This window comes from Budorcas taxicolor, chromosome 8 (genome assembly GCF_023091745.1).
Source record: "Budorcas taxicolor isolate Tak-1 chromosome 8, Takin1.1, whole genome shotgun sequence".
NCBI classification, from domain to species: Eukaryota; Metazoa; Chordata; class Mammalia; order Artiodactyla; family Bovidae; genus Budorcas; species Budorcas taxicolor.
Window position 1 is genome coordinate 6,591,470 of NC_068917.1, and position 16,441 is coordinate 6,607,910.

Genomic DNA, 16,441 nt, shown 5'->3' on the forward strand with positions numbered 1-16,441 from the left:
AACAACTTAGATAGAAGATGACTGTGTTGTCTCTTTTCTTGCAGGATCAGAGAGTGAAGTAGCTGAGTGAGAAAACAGAGAACCATGGAAACAAAATTTCCCACCACCGACTAAAATTAGCATCTTAGCCAGTTCCTGTTCAGACTACTCACCCAGGATCAGATCCTACCCCCAACCACAAATGCCTTTATTCTAATAGGGTCACAACTGTGGGAAAGTTATGGATAGCAGTTGGTTTAGGCTGGACATAAAGATTTCCTCAGGAAGGGAAAGACTAGACATCTTTTCAGGAAAGTTGGAGACAGCAAGGGAACATTTTGCCCGAAGATGGGTCCAATTAATTGGCAGAGACCTGGTAGACACTGAAGAGATCAGGAATAGATAAAAAGAATACATGGAATTGTATGAAAAATGCCCAAATGAGCCAGGTTACTAGGATGGTGTGATCAGCCACCCATAATAGACATTCTAGAGAGAAAAGGCAAGTGGGCCTTAGGAAGCACTGCTGTTAAGGCTAGTGAATGAGATGGGATTCCAGTAGAACTATTCAAAGCCCTAAAGGATGATACCATAAAGATGTTGCATTCAATATGTCAGGAAATCTGGAAGACCCAGCTGTGGCCACAGGACTGGAAAAGTTCAATCCTCATCCCAAATCCCAGGAAGGATAGAATTAAAGAATGTGCTAATCATTAGGCAATGGCACTCATCTCCCATGCAAGTAAGGTCATGCTTAAAATCATTCATGTTAGACTTCAACATTATGTGAATAAAGAATTTTCCTGATGTCCAAGCTGGGTTTAAAAAAGGAAGAGGAGCCAGAGATCAAATTGCCAACATTTGCTGGATCATAGAGAAAGCTAGGGAATTTCAGAAAATTAGCTACCTCTGCTGCATCAGCTATCCCAAAGACTTTGACTGTGTGGATCATAATAAACTGTGGAAAGCTCTTAAAGAGAAGGAAAGCTCTTAAAAAACCAGATCATCTTACCTGTTTCCTGAGAAACCTGTATGCAGGTGAAGAAGCAGTAGTTAGAACCCAGTATGGAACAACTGATTGGTTCAAAGTTGAGAAAAGAGTATGACAGGGCTGTCTGCTGGCACCTCGTTTGTCTAATCTATATGCTGAGCACATCATGAAAAATGCTGCACTGGAAGAATTACAAGCAGGAATCAAGATAGGTGGGAGAAACATAAACAATCTCAGATATGCGGATGATACCACTCTAACGGCAGAAAACAAAGAGGAATTAAAGAGCCTCTTGATGAAGGTGAAGGAGAATGATGAAAGAGCTAGCTTAAAAATAAATATTAAAAAAACAAAAACTAAGATCATGGCATCTGCCCCCATTACTTCATAGCAAATAGAAGGGGAAACATTGAAAGTAGTGACAGATTTCCAGTCCTTGGGCTCTAAAACCATTGTGGATATTGACTGCAGCCATGAAACCAGAAGTCGTTTGCTTCTTGGCAGGAATGCTATGACAAACCTAGACAGTGTGTTGAAAAGCAGAGACATTACTCGACAGACAAAGGTCCGTATAGGCAAGGCTATGTTCTTCCCGGTGGTCACGTATGGTTATGAAAGCTGGACTGTAAAAAAAGCAGAGCACCAGAGAACTGATGCCTTGGAACTGTTGTGCTGGAAAAGACTTTTGAGAGTCCTTTGAACAGCAAGGAGGTCAAACTAGTCAATCTAAATGGAAATTAACCCTGAATACTCATTGGAAGGACTGATACTGAAGCTGAAATTCCAGTATTTTGGTCATCTGATGTGAACAACTGACTCATTGTGATGCTGGGAAAGACTGAGGGAAGACAGAGAAGAAGGCATAAGAGGATGAGATGGCTGGATGACATCACTGACACAGTGGACATGAACTTGGGCAAACTTCAGGAGATGGCGAGGGACAGGGAAGCCTGGTGTGCTACAGTCCACGGGTTTGCAAAGAGTCAAAAGTAACTGGGTGACTGAACAACAAAAGATTAAATTAAAGAAAAAAATTTTGCATTCCTATACACTTGCTTTGGCACATTAGGATTCATATACAATATGTTTTGTGTAGTCTTCTATAGGCTCAATAACACTTAAAAATATTTGGGAAGTTAGTATTTCTCTGAAGGCATTTAACATCTCACAGATACAGTTTTAGTGAAGTTCTTTCTAGAGGAGGGAAATAGATTAAATGTTCTTTTGAATTTTTTTCAGATTAATGATTCAGTATAAAAGTCAGTATTTATACTTCCAAACAAAGGGCCTTTAAGACTTTTTAAGATTGTCTGACAGCTTATTTACACAGGAAAAATGTGACTCTCTCTTGACAATGTATAAATAAGTAGTATGTAGGGTGATTACTGGGAGAAATATCAACAACCTCAGATATGCAGATGACACCACCCTTATGGCAGAAAGTGAAGAGGAACTAAGAAGCCTCTTGATGAAAGCGCAGAGTGAAAAAGTTGGCTTAAAGCTCAACATTCAGGAAATGAAGATCATGGCATCCTGTCCCATCATTTCTGGGAAATAGATGGGGAAACAGTGGAAACAGTGTCAAACTTTATTTTTGGGGGCTCCAAAATCACTGCAGATGATGACTGCAGCCATGAAATTAAAAGACATTTACTCTTTGGAAGAAAAGTTATGACCAACCTAGATAGCATATTGAAAAGCAGAGACATTACTTTGCCGACTAAAGTCCGTCTAGTCAGGCTATGTTTTCTCCAGTGGTCATGTATGGATGTGAGAGTTGGACTGTGAAGAAGGCTGAGCACCGAAGAATTGATGCTTTTGAACTGTGGTGTTGGAGAAGACTCTTGAGAGTCCCTTGGACTGCAAGGAGATCCAACCAGTCCATTCTGAAGGAGATCAGCCCTGGGATTTCTTTGGAGGGAATGATGCTAAAGCTGAAACTCCAGTACTTTGGCCACCTCATGCAAAGTGTTGATTCATTGGGAAAGACTCTGTTGCTGGGAGGGATTGGGGGCAGGAGGAGAAGAGGACGACAGATGGCTGGATGGCATCACTGACTCTATGGACGTGAGTCTGAGTGAACTCCGGGAGTTGGTGATGGACAGGGAGGCCTGGTGTGCTGTGATTCATGGGGTCGCAAAGAGTCAGACACGACTGAGCAACTGAACTGAACTGAACTGATGTAAGGTGAAGCAAAGCGAAACAAAGTCGCTCAGTCATGTCCGACTCTTTGCGACCCCGTGGACTGTAGCCCACATGGCTCCTCAATCCACGGAATTTTCCAGGCAAGAATATTGGAGTGGGTTGCCATTTCTTTCCCCAGGGATCTTCCCAACCAAGGGATCGAACTCGGGTCTTCCGCATTGCAGGCAGACGCTTCACTGTCTGAACCATTAAATTTTCTATTTCTCTTTGGTCACTATTGTTTTGAAGAGAGGTATAGATGTCCATAGTATATCGAAAGCAGTAGGTGAAAATGTGCTAACTCTGAAATCATGGCTTTTTGGCGTTCTTTCTTTGTTTGATAACATCCATGTATCTATGATCACCATGATGCTTTTTGCCTGTCTTTGTTCCAATATATTGGAATATATTTAATATATTGGGTTGGCCAAAAAGTTCGTTCAAATTCCACATATGGCATTTGGCCAACTCAATATTATGTAGTACTTGAAAGACTAATAAATTCAGTATCAGTGTCTGTTCCTTCAATTATTGGATTTAAGACTGGGACAAATAGTTTATTAACACTGACATTCAATATCTTATATAAAATAAAAATCTATACACAAAAGCTATAAGGCCCTTTTTATTTCACATTTCTCTTATTCAAAATTTGCTGAACCTAAATTGATTCATTACATCTGATGTCTGAATAAAATAAAATGTAAAACTTAATTTCATTTGATTAATTTAATCTCTTAGCTTGTTAAAATGTTTCAAAATTCAATAGCATAACATGAAATGTGTTTTAATTATACTTTGTTTTTGTTGTGTTAGTCGCTTCAGTCGTGTCCTGCTCTTTGCAACACCATAGACTGTAACTTGCTAGGCTTCTCTGTCCGTGGAATTCTCCAGGCAAGAATACCGGAGTGGGTAGCCATTCCCTTCTGATCTTCCTGATCCAGGAATTGAACCTGGGTCTCCTTCGTGGCAGCGAGATTCTTTACCATCTAAACCACCAGTTTTATTCTTGCAGCATCTCACATAGGATAACATCATTATTTATCTTTTACATGTGAGAAAACTGGAGCACAGTAAATCTAAGTAACATGGCCCAAGTTCACAAATCTTTAACGGCCAAAATGTGATAATTAATAGAAGTCTAACTAAATCCACAACGTATCTTGTCAACTAGTACCCTGTATAGTTCTGCTTTTATCTTTACTTTTTATGACATTGACACGAGACCAGATGATCTCTAAAATACCTTCTGTTCAAATATTTTACTGTGAGACAGTAACTGCACATATTTTCAAGCAGTTTACACATCTGTGAACCTTATTTCCCCAACAACAACAACATTTCTAACATATTTCAGTAATCGATGCTCTTTTGTGCATAAAAAACGTTGGTAATGTAGCATTAGTAGTGTGGTTGGAATGAAGACTCCTTTTTAGGGTCTTTATTTATTTTTTTCAAATAAAAATTGTATATATTTAAAATGTACAACATGTTGTTTTGATATGTGCATACATATTGTGTGGCTTCCCTGGTGGCTCAGATGTTAACGAATCTTCCTGTAATGCAGGAGACCCAGGTTTAATCCCTGGCTCAGAAAAATCCCCTGGAGAAGGCTATAGTTATCCATCCAGTATTCCTGCCTGGAGAATTAAGGGTAGAGGGGCCTTGTGACCATGGCCTACAGTCCATGGAGTTTCAAAGAGTCAAACACAACTGATCAACTAACACTTTACATATTGGGTAATTATTAACACAATCAAACTAATTACCATACCCATTCCCTTATATAGTTTTGTTTTATAATAGGAACATTGAAGATCTAGCTTCTTAGAAAATATCAAGTGTGCAGTACAATATTATGAGGTGTAACAACCATGCTGCATATTAGATCTCCATGATTTATTCATCCCATACAACTTTGTAGCCTTGACTGTCTCCTCATGTTCTAACCCCCAACCCTGGCAACTACAATTCTACTCTCAGTTTCTGTCAATTAAAATTTTAGATTCCACAAATAAGTGAGTTCATGCAGTTTATTTGTCTTTCTGTCCCTGTCTGATGTTACTGAACATAATGATCACTAGACTTATCCATGTTGTCACAAGTGGCAGGATTTTTTTTCTTTTTCTTTTTTTGTTTTCTTACAAATTGAGTAGTATTCCATTGTATAGCTGCTGATGGACATTACATTGTTTCCATATTTTAGTTACTGTTAGGAACCCTACAGTGACATGGAAATATTGGTGATAATAATATCACCAATAATGATATCTCTTAGAGATACTGATATCATTTCTTTTGGGTATATCCCCAGAAGTGAGTGGTTTGGTACATCCATGGGAGCTACTGTGACTCAACGAGTCACATTTGCATCAACATGGGGGTTGAGTCAGTGAGTCTGTGCAAGGCTGGCCTACAGAGGTTAGGAGATGTGGACAGGGGAGCAGGCAATGTGAAGGGGTGCCCCACCCTTGAGAAATGCGGTTATGCTGTCAACTGCTATCTGCATGGAATCTCTGTGCCATTGTCTGTGTACTTGGCAACCATCAGCAAGTCAGTCACTCACAGTTACAAGAAATTATCTGATTACAGATTTGTAAAGATGTGTTCTTTGTGAAGTAAGCAGCTACTCTGCAGCTGTGAAATTAAAAGATGCTTGCTCCTTGGAAGGAAAGGTATGACAAAGCTAGACAGCATATTAAAAAGCAGAGACATCGTTTTGCTGACAAACATCTATATAGTTAAAACTGTGGCTTTTCCAGTAGTCATGTATGGATGTGAAAGTTGGACCATAAGGAAAGCTGAGCATAAAAGAAATGATGCTTTTGAACTGTGGTGCTGGAGAAGACTCTTGAGAGTCCCTTGGGCAGCAAAGAGATTAAACCAGTCAATCCTAAAGTAAATCAACCCTGAATATTCATTGGAAGGACTGCTGCTGAAGCTCCAATGCTTTGGCTACCTGATACAAAGGGCCAACTCATTGGAAAAGACCTTGTTGCTGGGAAAAATAGAGGGCAGGAGGAGAAAAGGGAGACAGAGGATGAGATGGTTGGATGCATTACCAACACAATGGACAGGAGCTTGAGCATACTCTGGGAGATGGTGAGGGACAGAAAAGCCTGGTGTGCTGCAGTTCATGGTGTCACAGAGTCAGACACAACTTAGTGACTGAACGATGATCAGAAGTGAGATTGCTGGATCATATGATAGTTTTATTTTTAATATTTTTGAGGCACCTTTAAACTGTTTTCCATAGTGGCTGTACCAACTTACCTTTCCAGCCACAGTGCACAATGCTTACCTTTTCTTGATACACTCTCCAGGATTTGCTATCTCTTGTCTTTTTATCATAAACATTCTAACAGGTGTGAGGTGATATCTTATTTTGGTTTTGATTTGCATTTTCCAAATCACTAATGATGTTGAGGTTCTTAAAAATTTTTTAAATATACCTATTGGTCATCAATAATGTCTTCTTTCAAAATATGTGTGCTTGGATTCTGTACCCATTTTGTAGTTGGGTTATTTGTTTTCCTTCCATTGAATTGCATGAAATCTTTATATAGTTTAGAGAGTAACCCCCTCATGAGATATACCATTTGTAAAATATTTTCTCCTTTTCCATTTGTTAGCTTTTCATGATGTTGACTGCTTAGTGTAGTTGGTGCCGTCCAAGTCATCTAGTTTTGCGTTTTCACTCGTAATTTGGGTGTCACTTCCAAACAACAAAATGTTATTTCTGGTATCATACTCTTGGTTATTGTAACTTTGCAACATGTTTTGAAATTAAAGGGTGTGATGTCTGCCTCTAGCTTTGTTCTTCTTCCTCAAAGCTGCTTGGTTACTCAATATCTTTTGTGGTTCCATACGAGTTTCAGCTTTGTTTTCTTCTATTTCTGTAAAAAAAAGTAACTAGAATTTTGATAGCAAATGCAATGAATTTGTAGATCACTTCATGAAGTATGTACTTTTTAACAATATTGTCTTCTAATATATGTGCAAAGAATATCTATTTATTTGTCTTCTTTAACTACTTGCATTGTTCTTTTATCATATTTAATGTACAAGTTTTTACTTCTTTGGTTATATTTATCTTTAAGCATTTTATTATTTTTCTTGCCATTGTCAGAGGGATTATATTCTTAATTTTCTTATTGGGTGGATGTTTGTATATGTAAAAGTCACTGTTTTTTGTATATTGACCTTGTATTAATATATTACAAAATTACTGAATTACTTTATTAGTTCTAACTTTTTTTTTTTTCTTTGTCCTTAGGGTTTTCTGCATATATGGTGATGTCATCTGCAAACAAAGGTACTACTTTTACTTGGATGAAGTATATTTACTTTTCTTATCTTCTTGTTCTGTCTAGAGCATGCTGTGTTAACAGAAATGGCAAGAGTAGCATTCTTGCCTTGTACCATATTGTGGAAGGAAAAGTTTTAGCTTCTCTCAGTGTATCATGTTTTCTGTGGGCTTTTTACATATAACCTTTATTGTGCTGAGGCAGTTTAAAAGGCAGTTTTATTCTCTAACAATTTGTTGAGAGTTTTTGTCATGAATGGATGTAGAATTGTCAATTTTTTTTTTATTTCTGCATTTTTTGAGATGATCAGGTTGTATTTTTTTATTCATAAGTTAAATATTCCTTGCATTTTGGGTATAAATCCTACTTAGTCATGATGCGCTTTTAATTTGGTTTAGCTAGCATTTTACTGATAATTTTTTTCACTGAAGTTCATCAAGTTTATTCAGTTCAGTTCAGTTCAGTTGCTCAGTTGTGTCCGACTCTTTGTGACCCCATGAACTGTGGCATGCCAGGCCTCCCTGTCCATCACTAACTCCCAGAGTTTATTCAAACTCATGTCCATTGAGTCAGTGATGCCATCCAACCCTGTCATCCCCTTCTCCTGCCTTCGCTGTTTCCCAGCATCGGGGTGTTTTCAAATGAGTCAGTCCTTCACATCAGGTGGTCAACATTTTAGAGTTTCAGTTTCAGCATCAGTCCTTCCAATGAACACTCAGGACTGATCTCCTTTAGGATGGACAGGTTGGTTCTCCTTGCAGTCCAAGGGACTCTCAAGAGTCTTCTCCAACACCACAGTTCAAAAGCATCAATACTTCAGTGCTCAGCTTTCTTTATAGTCAACCCTCACATCCATACCAAGTTTATTGGCTTGTAGTTTTTCTTTTGCTGTTTGAGTTTCTTGCAATGTATTCATCTGGCTTTGGTATCATGGTAATGCTGTACTGAGAAATTTGTATGCAGGTCAGGAAGCAACAGTTAGAACTGGACAAGGAACAACAGACTGGTTCCAAATAGGAAAAGGAGTACATACGTCAAGGCTGTATATTGTAACCCTGCTTAATTAACTTATATGCAGAGTACATCATGAGAAACGCTGGGCTGGAAGAAACACAAGCTGGAATCAAGATTGCTGGGAGAAATATCAGTAACCTCCGATATGCAGATGACATCACCCTTATGGCAGAAAGTGAAGAGGAACTAAAAAGCCTCTTGATGAAAGTGAAAGTGGAAAGTGAAAAAGTTGGCTTAAAGCTCAACATTCAGAAAACAAAGATCATGGCATCTGCTCCCATCACTTCATGGGAAATAGATGGGAAAACAGTGGAAAAAGCGTCAGACTTTACTTTTTGGGCTCCAAAATCACTGCAGATGGTGACTACAGCCATGAAATTAAAAGACGCTTACTCTTTGGAAGAAAAGTTATGACCAACCTAGACAGCATATTGAAAAGCAGAGACATTACTTTTTCAACAAAGGTCCGTCTAGTCAAGACTATGGTTTTTGCAGTGGTCATGTATGGATGTGAGAGTTGGACTGTGAAGAAAGCTGAGCACCGAAGAATTGATGCATTTGAACTGTGGTGTTGGAGAAGACTCTTGAGAGTCCCTTGGACTGCAAATAGATCCAACCAGTCCATTCTGAAGGAGATCAGCCCTGGGATTTCCTTGGAAGGACTGATGCTAAAGCTGAAGCTCCAGTACATTGGCCAGCTCATGCAAAGAGTTGACTCATTGGAAAATACCTTGATGCTGGGAGGGATTGGGGGCAGGAGGAGAAGGGGATGACAGAGGATGAGATGGCTGGATGGCATCACTGACTCGATGGACATGAGTCTAAGTGAACTCCGGGAGTTGGTGATGGACAGGGAGGCCTGACGTGCTGCCATTCACTGGGTCACAAAGAGTCAGACACGACTGAGTGACTGAACTGAACTGAATACTGGCTTCATAAAAGGAGTTTGGACAAATTCTATCTTCCGTATTCTGGAACATTTTAAGAAAGATTGATATTAATGTTTCTTTCAATGTTAAGTAGAACTCATCAGTGAAGCTGTGGTCTTGGGCTTTAACGTTGGGCTGTTTCTGATTACTGATTCAGTCTCCTTATTTGTTGCTGGTCAGTTCATGTTTTTTCTTAATTAATTCAGTGATAGTAGGTTGCATGCTTATAGAAAGTTATCCTTTTTTTTTTCTAGTTTGCTTCATTTTTTCGTATATAATTGAGCATGATAATATTTTTGATCCTTTTTATTTCTGTGTCATGTATTATAATTACTTCTCTTTCATTTTTGATTTTAATTATTTCATTCTTTTTTTTCCTAATTTAATCTAGCTTTTTATCAGTTTTATCTTTTGGATAAACAACTTTTTATTTTGCTGATTTTTTGTTTGCTTTATTTTTCTGTATTCCTTTCTACTCTAATCTTTATTGTTTTCTTCTTTCTGCTAGCTTTCTGCTAATTTTGTTGTTCCTTAAGGTTTAAAATTATTTTGTTTATTTGAGGTCTTATTTTTATTGAGATATAATCCATATAACCTTGTACTGGGTATAGAACATAGTGGTTTGATATATGTGTATATTATGAAATGACCTTTCTTCTTTTTCAGATGTATGCATTTATCACTGTTAACTTTTGTTTTAACAATGCTTTGACTGCATTCCATAAATTTTGGTATTTTCTGTTTATATTTTTATCTGAAGATATTTTTAAAATTCACTGTTGATTTCCTCTGACTCAGTGGTTGCTCAAGAGAATGTTGTTAAGTTCTCACATAATTTATAATACGTGAAATATATGTGAAATACGTGAAATATTGGTTTCTAGTTTTCTTCACTGTGATCAGAAAAGATATGTATAATGATGCTGATCTTCTTACATTTATTAAAATTTGTTTTGTGACTTAATGTGATCTTTCCTGGAGATTGTTATGAGTGTGCTTTAGATGAATGCACTTTTCTGTTGTTGTTGGAGAGTTCTATATATGTCTGTTAGGTCTGTTTGGTTGACGGTGCTGTTCAGATCAGCTGTTTCCTTATTGCTTGTCTGGATTTTTGTCTCCATTATTCAGTGTACGGTATGAAAGTCTCTTTTAGTATTACATTGATGTTAATTTTTCTTTGAATATTTTACATGCTAAGTGACCATCCCTGGAGTGTATACTCTTGATTAGAATACAACACATGTTAACAAATCACAGGTATTAGCAAAGCTTTGAAGTTATGATTTTTTGTGCTGTGGGTCTGGACTGTTTCTCTTAGAATTCCCTCACTAGCCTGGTCTTTATGAAATGAAAGAGAACTCTTAGAAAACTGGACATTTCCTTTATAATGCCAATTTCCAATTTGAGAAGGAAGGTCAGTATTCTTCGTTAACCTCTATTTAATTTAGTTATTATATAATAAAGGATATACATTTATGTGCATAAACTATTAAAGACCTTTTTGAATTATATAATTATCACAGTGGGGCTTGATAATACTGCCAAACAGAGGATGATTCAGGCTGAAAAGTCACAAGATGTTAAGGAATCTAAAGGTTGTGAACTAAAACAACAGTAAATTAATCAGATAGATAAATGTTGGAAGCTGAAAATTACAATTATAGCAAGAATAATTTAATAGTCAATATAATTTTATATGCTCTACTGAGCAACTGAACTGAACTGATCTGATGCAATGAATACAATTCTGAGAGATTCAAATCATTTATTCTTTTATATAAGTAAGTATCATTGCAAGCCAACCAGCCAAAGGCCGTTGGAAATCTAGCCATAGTCAAATATATTATTTATTTGAATTCCTGAAACGAAAGAAAATACATTCCAGAGGGGACCTTGAAAATGTTTCAGTACAAGAGTGGAAAGAAAATTAAAAAAATAATTATTTTTATATATATGTATATATATATATATATGTATATATATATATATATATATATATATATATATATATATATATATAATTTGGGTTTGTAATTCTAAGGAAGTGGAGGAAAGTAAGAACCAGTTCTGGACGGGGGCCATCAAATGGCCAACACAATTAGCAATTGGGTCACTTCAGTTCAGTCGCCTAGTCATGTCCGACTCCTTGCAACCCCATGAATCGCAGCACGCCAGGCCTCCCTGTCCATCACCATCTCCCAGAGTTCACTCAGACTCACATCCATCGAATCAGTGATGCCATCCAGCCATCTCATCCTCTGTCGTCCCCTTCTCCTCCTGCCCACAATCTCTCACAGCAGCAGAGTCTTCTCCAATGAGTCAACTCTTCCCATGAGGTGGCCAAAGTACGGGAGCTTCAGCTTTAGCATCATTCCTTCCAAAGAAATCCCAGGGCTGATCTCCTTCAGAACGGAATGGTTGGATCTCCTTGCAGTCCAAGGGACTCTCAAGAGTCTTCTCGAACACCACAGTTCAAAAGCATCAATTCTTCAGCACTCAGCCTTCTTCACAGTCCAAATCTCACATCCATACATGATCACTGGAAAAACAATAGACTTGACTAGAAGGACCGTAATTGGCAAAGTAATGTCTCTGCTTTTGAATATGCTATCTAGATTGGTCATAACTTTTCTTCCAAGGAGTAAGTGTCTTTTAATTGCATGGCTACAATCACCATCTACAGTGATTTTGGAGCCCCCCCAAAAAAAGTCTGACACTGTTTCCACTGTTTCCCCATCTATTTCCCATGAAGTGATGGGACCAGCTGCCACAATCTTTGTTTTCTGAATGTTGAGCTTTAAGCCAACTTTTTCACTCTCCTCTTTCACTTTCATCAAGAGGCTTTTGAGTTCCTCTTCACTTTCTGCCATAAGGGTGGTGTCATCTGCATATCTGAGGTTATTGATATTTCTCCTGGCAATCTTGATTCCAGCTTATGTTTCTTCCATTCCAGTGTTTCTCATGATGTACGCTGTATATAAGTTAAATAAGCAGGATGACAATATACAGCCTTGACATACTTCTTTTCCTATTTGAAACCAATCTGTTGTTCCATGTCCAGTTCTAACTGTTGCTTCCTGACCTGCATATAGGTTTCTCAAGAGGCAGGTCAAGTGGTCTGGTATTCACATCTGTTGAAGAATTTTCCAAAGTTTATTGTGATCCACATAGTCAAAGGCTTTGGCATAGTCAATAAAGCAGAAATAGATATTTTTCTGGAACTCTTTTGCTTTTTCCATGATCCAGCAGATGTTGGCAATTTGATCTCTGGTTCCTCTGCTTTTTCTAATATCAGCTTGAACATCTGTAAGTTCACAGTCCCTGTATTGTGAAGCTTCGCTTAGAGAATTTTGAGCATTACTTTAATAGCATGTGAGATGAGTGCAATTGTGCATTACTTTGAGCATTCTTTGGCATTGCCTTTCTTTGGGATTGGAATGGAAACTGACCTTTTCCAGTGCTGTGGCCACTGCTGAGTTTTCCAAATTTATTGGCATATTGAGTGTAGCACTTTTACAACATCATCTTTCAGGATTTGAAATAGCTCAACTGGAATTCCATCACCTACACTAGCTTTGTTCATAGTGATGCTTTCTATGGCCTACTTGACTTCACATTCCAGGATGTCTGGCTCTAGATGAGTGATCACACCATCGTGATTATCTTGGTCATGAAGATATTTTTGTACAGTTCTTCTGTGTATTCTTGCCACCTCTTCTTAATATCTTCTGCTTCTCTTAGGTCCATACAATTTCTTTCCTTTATCAAGCCCATTTTTGCATGGTATCTCTCATTTTCTTGAAGAGATCTCTAGTCTTTCCCACTCTGTTCTTTTCCTCTATTTCTTTGCATTGATTGCTGAAGAAGGCTTTCTTATCTCTTCTTGGTATTCTTTGGAACTCTGCATTCAGATGCTTATATCTTTCCTTTTCTCCTTGGCTTTTCGCTTCTCTTCTTTTCACAGCTATTTGTAAGGCCTCCCCAGACAGTCATTTTGCTTTTTTGCATTTCTTTTCCTTGGGGATGGCCTTGATCCCTGTCTTCTGTACAATGTCATGAACCTCAGTCTGTAGTTCATCAGGCACTCTATCTCTCAGATCTAGGCCCTTAAATCTAGTTCTCACTTCCACTGTATAATCATAAGGGATTTGATTTAGGTCATATCTGAATGGTCTAGTGGTTTTCCCTACTTTCTTCTATTTCAGTCTGAATTTGGTAATAAGGAGTTCATGATCTGAGCCATAGTCAGCTCCTGGTCTTTTTTTTTTGTTGACTGTATAGAGCTTATCCATCTCTGGCTGCAAAGAATATAATCAGTCTGATTTCAGTGTTGACCATCTGGTGATGTCCATGTGTAGAGTCTTCTCTTGTATTGTTGGAAGAGAGTGTTTGCTATGACCAGTGCATTTTCTTGGCAAAACTCTATTAGCCTTTGCCCTGGTTCATTCCGTATTCCAAGGCCAAATTTGCCTGTTACTCCAGGTGTTTCTTGACTTCCTACTTTTGCATTCCAGTCCCCTATAATGAAAAGGACATTTTTTTTCGGTGTTAGTTCTAAAAGGTCTTATAGGTCTTCATAGAACTGTTCAACTTCAGCTTCTTCAGCATTACTGGTTGGGGCATAGACTTGGATTACTGTGATATTGAATGGTTTGCCTTGGAAATGAACTGATATCATTCTGTCGTTTTTGAGATTGCATCCAAGTACTGCATTTCGGACTCTTTTGTTAACCATGATGGCTACTCCATTTCTTCTGAGGGATTCCTGCCCGCAGTAGTAGATATAATGGTCATCTGAGTTAAATTCACCCATTCCAGTCCATTTTAGTTCGCTGATTCCTAGAAGGTCGATGTTCACTCTTGCCATCTCCTGTTTGACCACTCCAATTTGCCTTGACTCATGGACCTGACATTCCAGGTTCTTATGCAATAGTGCTCTTTACAGCATTGGACCTTGCTTCTATCACCATTCACATCCTCAGCTGGGTATTGTTTTTGCTTTGGCTCCATCCCTTCATTCTTTCTGGAGTTACTTCTCCACTGATCTCCAGTAGCATATTGGGCACCTACTGACCTGGGGAGTTCCTCTTTCAGTATCCTATCATTTTGCCTTTTCATACTGTTCGTGGGGTTCTCAAGGCAAGAATACTGAAGTGGTTTGCCATTCCCTTCTCCAGTGGACCACATTCTGTCAGACCTCTCCACCATGACCTGCCTGTCTTGGGTTGCCCCGCAGGCATGGCTTAGTTTCATTGAGTTAGACAAGGTTGTGGTCCTAGTGTGATTAGATTGACTAGTTTTCTGTGAGTATGGTTTCAGTGTGTCTGCCCTCTGATGCTCTCTTGCAACACCTACCGTCTTACTTGGGTTTCTCTTACCTTGGGCGTGGGGTATCTCTTCACGGCTGCTCCAGCAAAGCACAGCCGCTGCTCCTTACCTTGGAGGAAGGGTATCTCCTCACCGCCACCTTTCCTGACCTTCAACGTGGGATAGCTCCTCTAGGCCCTCCTGCACCGGCACAGCCACCGCTCCTTGGACTTAGGGTTGCTCCTCCTGGCCGCTGCCCCTGGCTCGGTCGTGGCGTTGCTCCTCCTGGCTACTGCCCCTGACCTCAAAAGCAGGGTGGCTCATCCTGGCCTCTCCGGACCTCGGACATGGGGTAGCTCCTCTTGGCTGTTCCTGCGCAGTCACAGCCTGGCACTCTCAGCCACTGCCCCTGTCCTTGGACGTGGGGTAACTCCTCCTGGCCATTGCCCTTTCTCATAGTAATTTTTCCAGTGGTGACAGGAAAGAAATTGGGTTGAAGTGTCATAAGTAAAAATATGTTTCAATAACTCCAAAGAAGACATTTATTCTACAACCATGATGTGATTCTTGGAGAAGCATTGTTTTTACGGTGTTGTCAATATCTCAATGTAAATGTTTCATTTTGTTAAAAATGCAACAGTCTGCTTACCGATAGAGATGACTTCTACTTTTCAATATTTACACTCCTTTCTGAGTATTCAGGATGGTTAATCATTTACTACGTCTAAAGTTTTTTATTAGAATGCTATTATATATCAAGATCTGGATATGATATACAGCCTGCCCTTCGAAGTGTGTTTAGGCCCCTTAAGTGTGTTTAGGTAAAGAGGAAAACATTGATAGCAATAATTGTAATATATTGATAATGAGATCATTATTGTTGCAAACTGACCAAGGACAATTTGGTGGTTCAGAAAGTATCAAGTGCCTTTGGTCAATACTGTTAGCTGACAATGAATAGATGTTTCTCAGGGCCAACTAATCCATGTTAGGTGGAAGGCCAATGGAAGATGTTGGGAGAGTTTGTAATTTCCTTGGTTCTGCCTTGCCACAGCAAAAATTTAAAGTGATGGATGGATCAATGTTACAACTCAGGTTTACTTGGCAAGCAAAGGAAAATACATCCTCACGGCATGAGGGCAGGCCGACCCAAAAGACAGAAGAGAAGAGAGGAGAGACTCAATTTTGGCTCCTGCTTTTATTTGTTGTTTCTCCTCCCCGAGCCTGCCCTGTGTAAATTAGGAGGCTGTTTGCTTCACCTGAGGCCCTGCCCCCAGTTCTTGACCATCTTTTGTTTTATTGTAGCAGGCTTTTCCCTTCTCTCTCTTTTGCTGCTGCTGCCGCTAAATCGTGTCATTCGTGTCTGACTCTGTGCGACCCCATAGACGGCAGCCCACCAGGCTCTGCCATCCCTGGGATTCTCCAGGCAAGAACATTGGAGTGGGTTGCCATTTCCTTCTCCAATGAATGAAAGTGAAAAGTGAAAGTGAAGTCACTCAGTCGCGTCTGACTCTTCACAACCCCAGCCTACCAGGCTCCTCTGTCCATGCGATCTTCCAGGCAAGAGTACTGGAGCGGGGTGTCATTGCCTTCTCCTCTTTGTCTTTTAGCCACCACCATTATGGACTCCTTTTTCCTATTCTAACTTCCTAAAAAGGTAAGTCTAAAGTCAAGTTTTTTCAAATGTACAAATGTTTCTAGGAATTGAAGAAAATGCTTACCATTTCTTA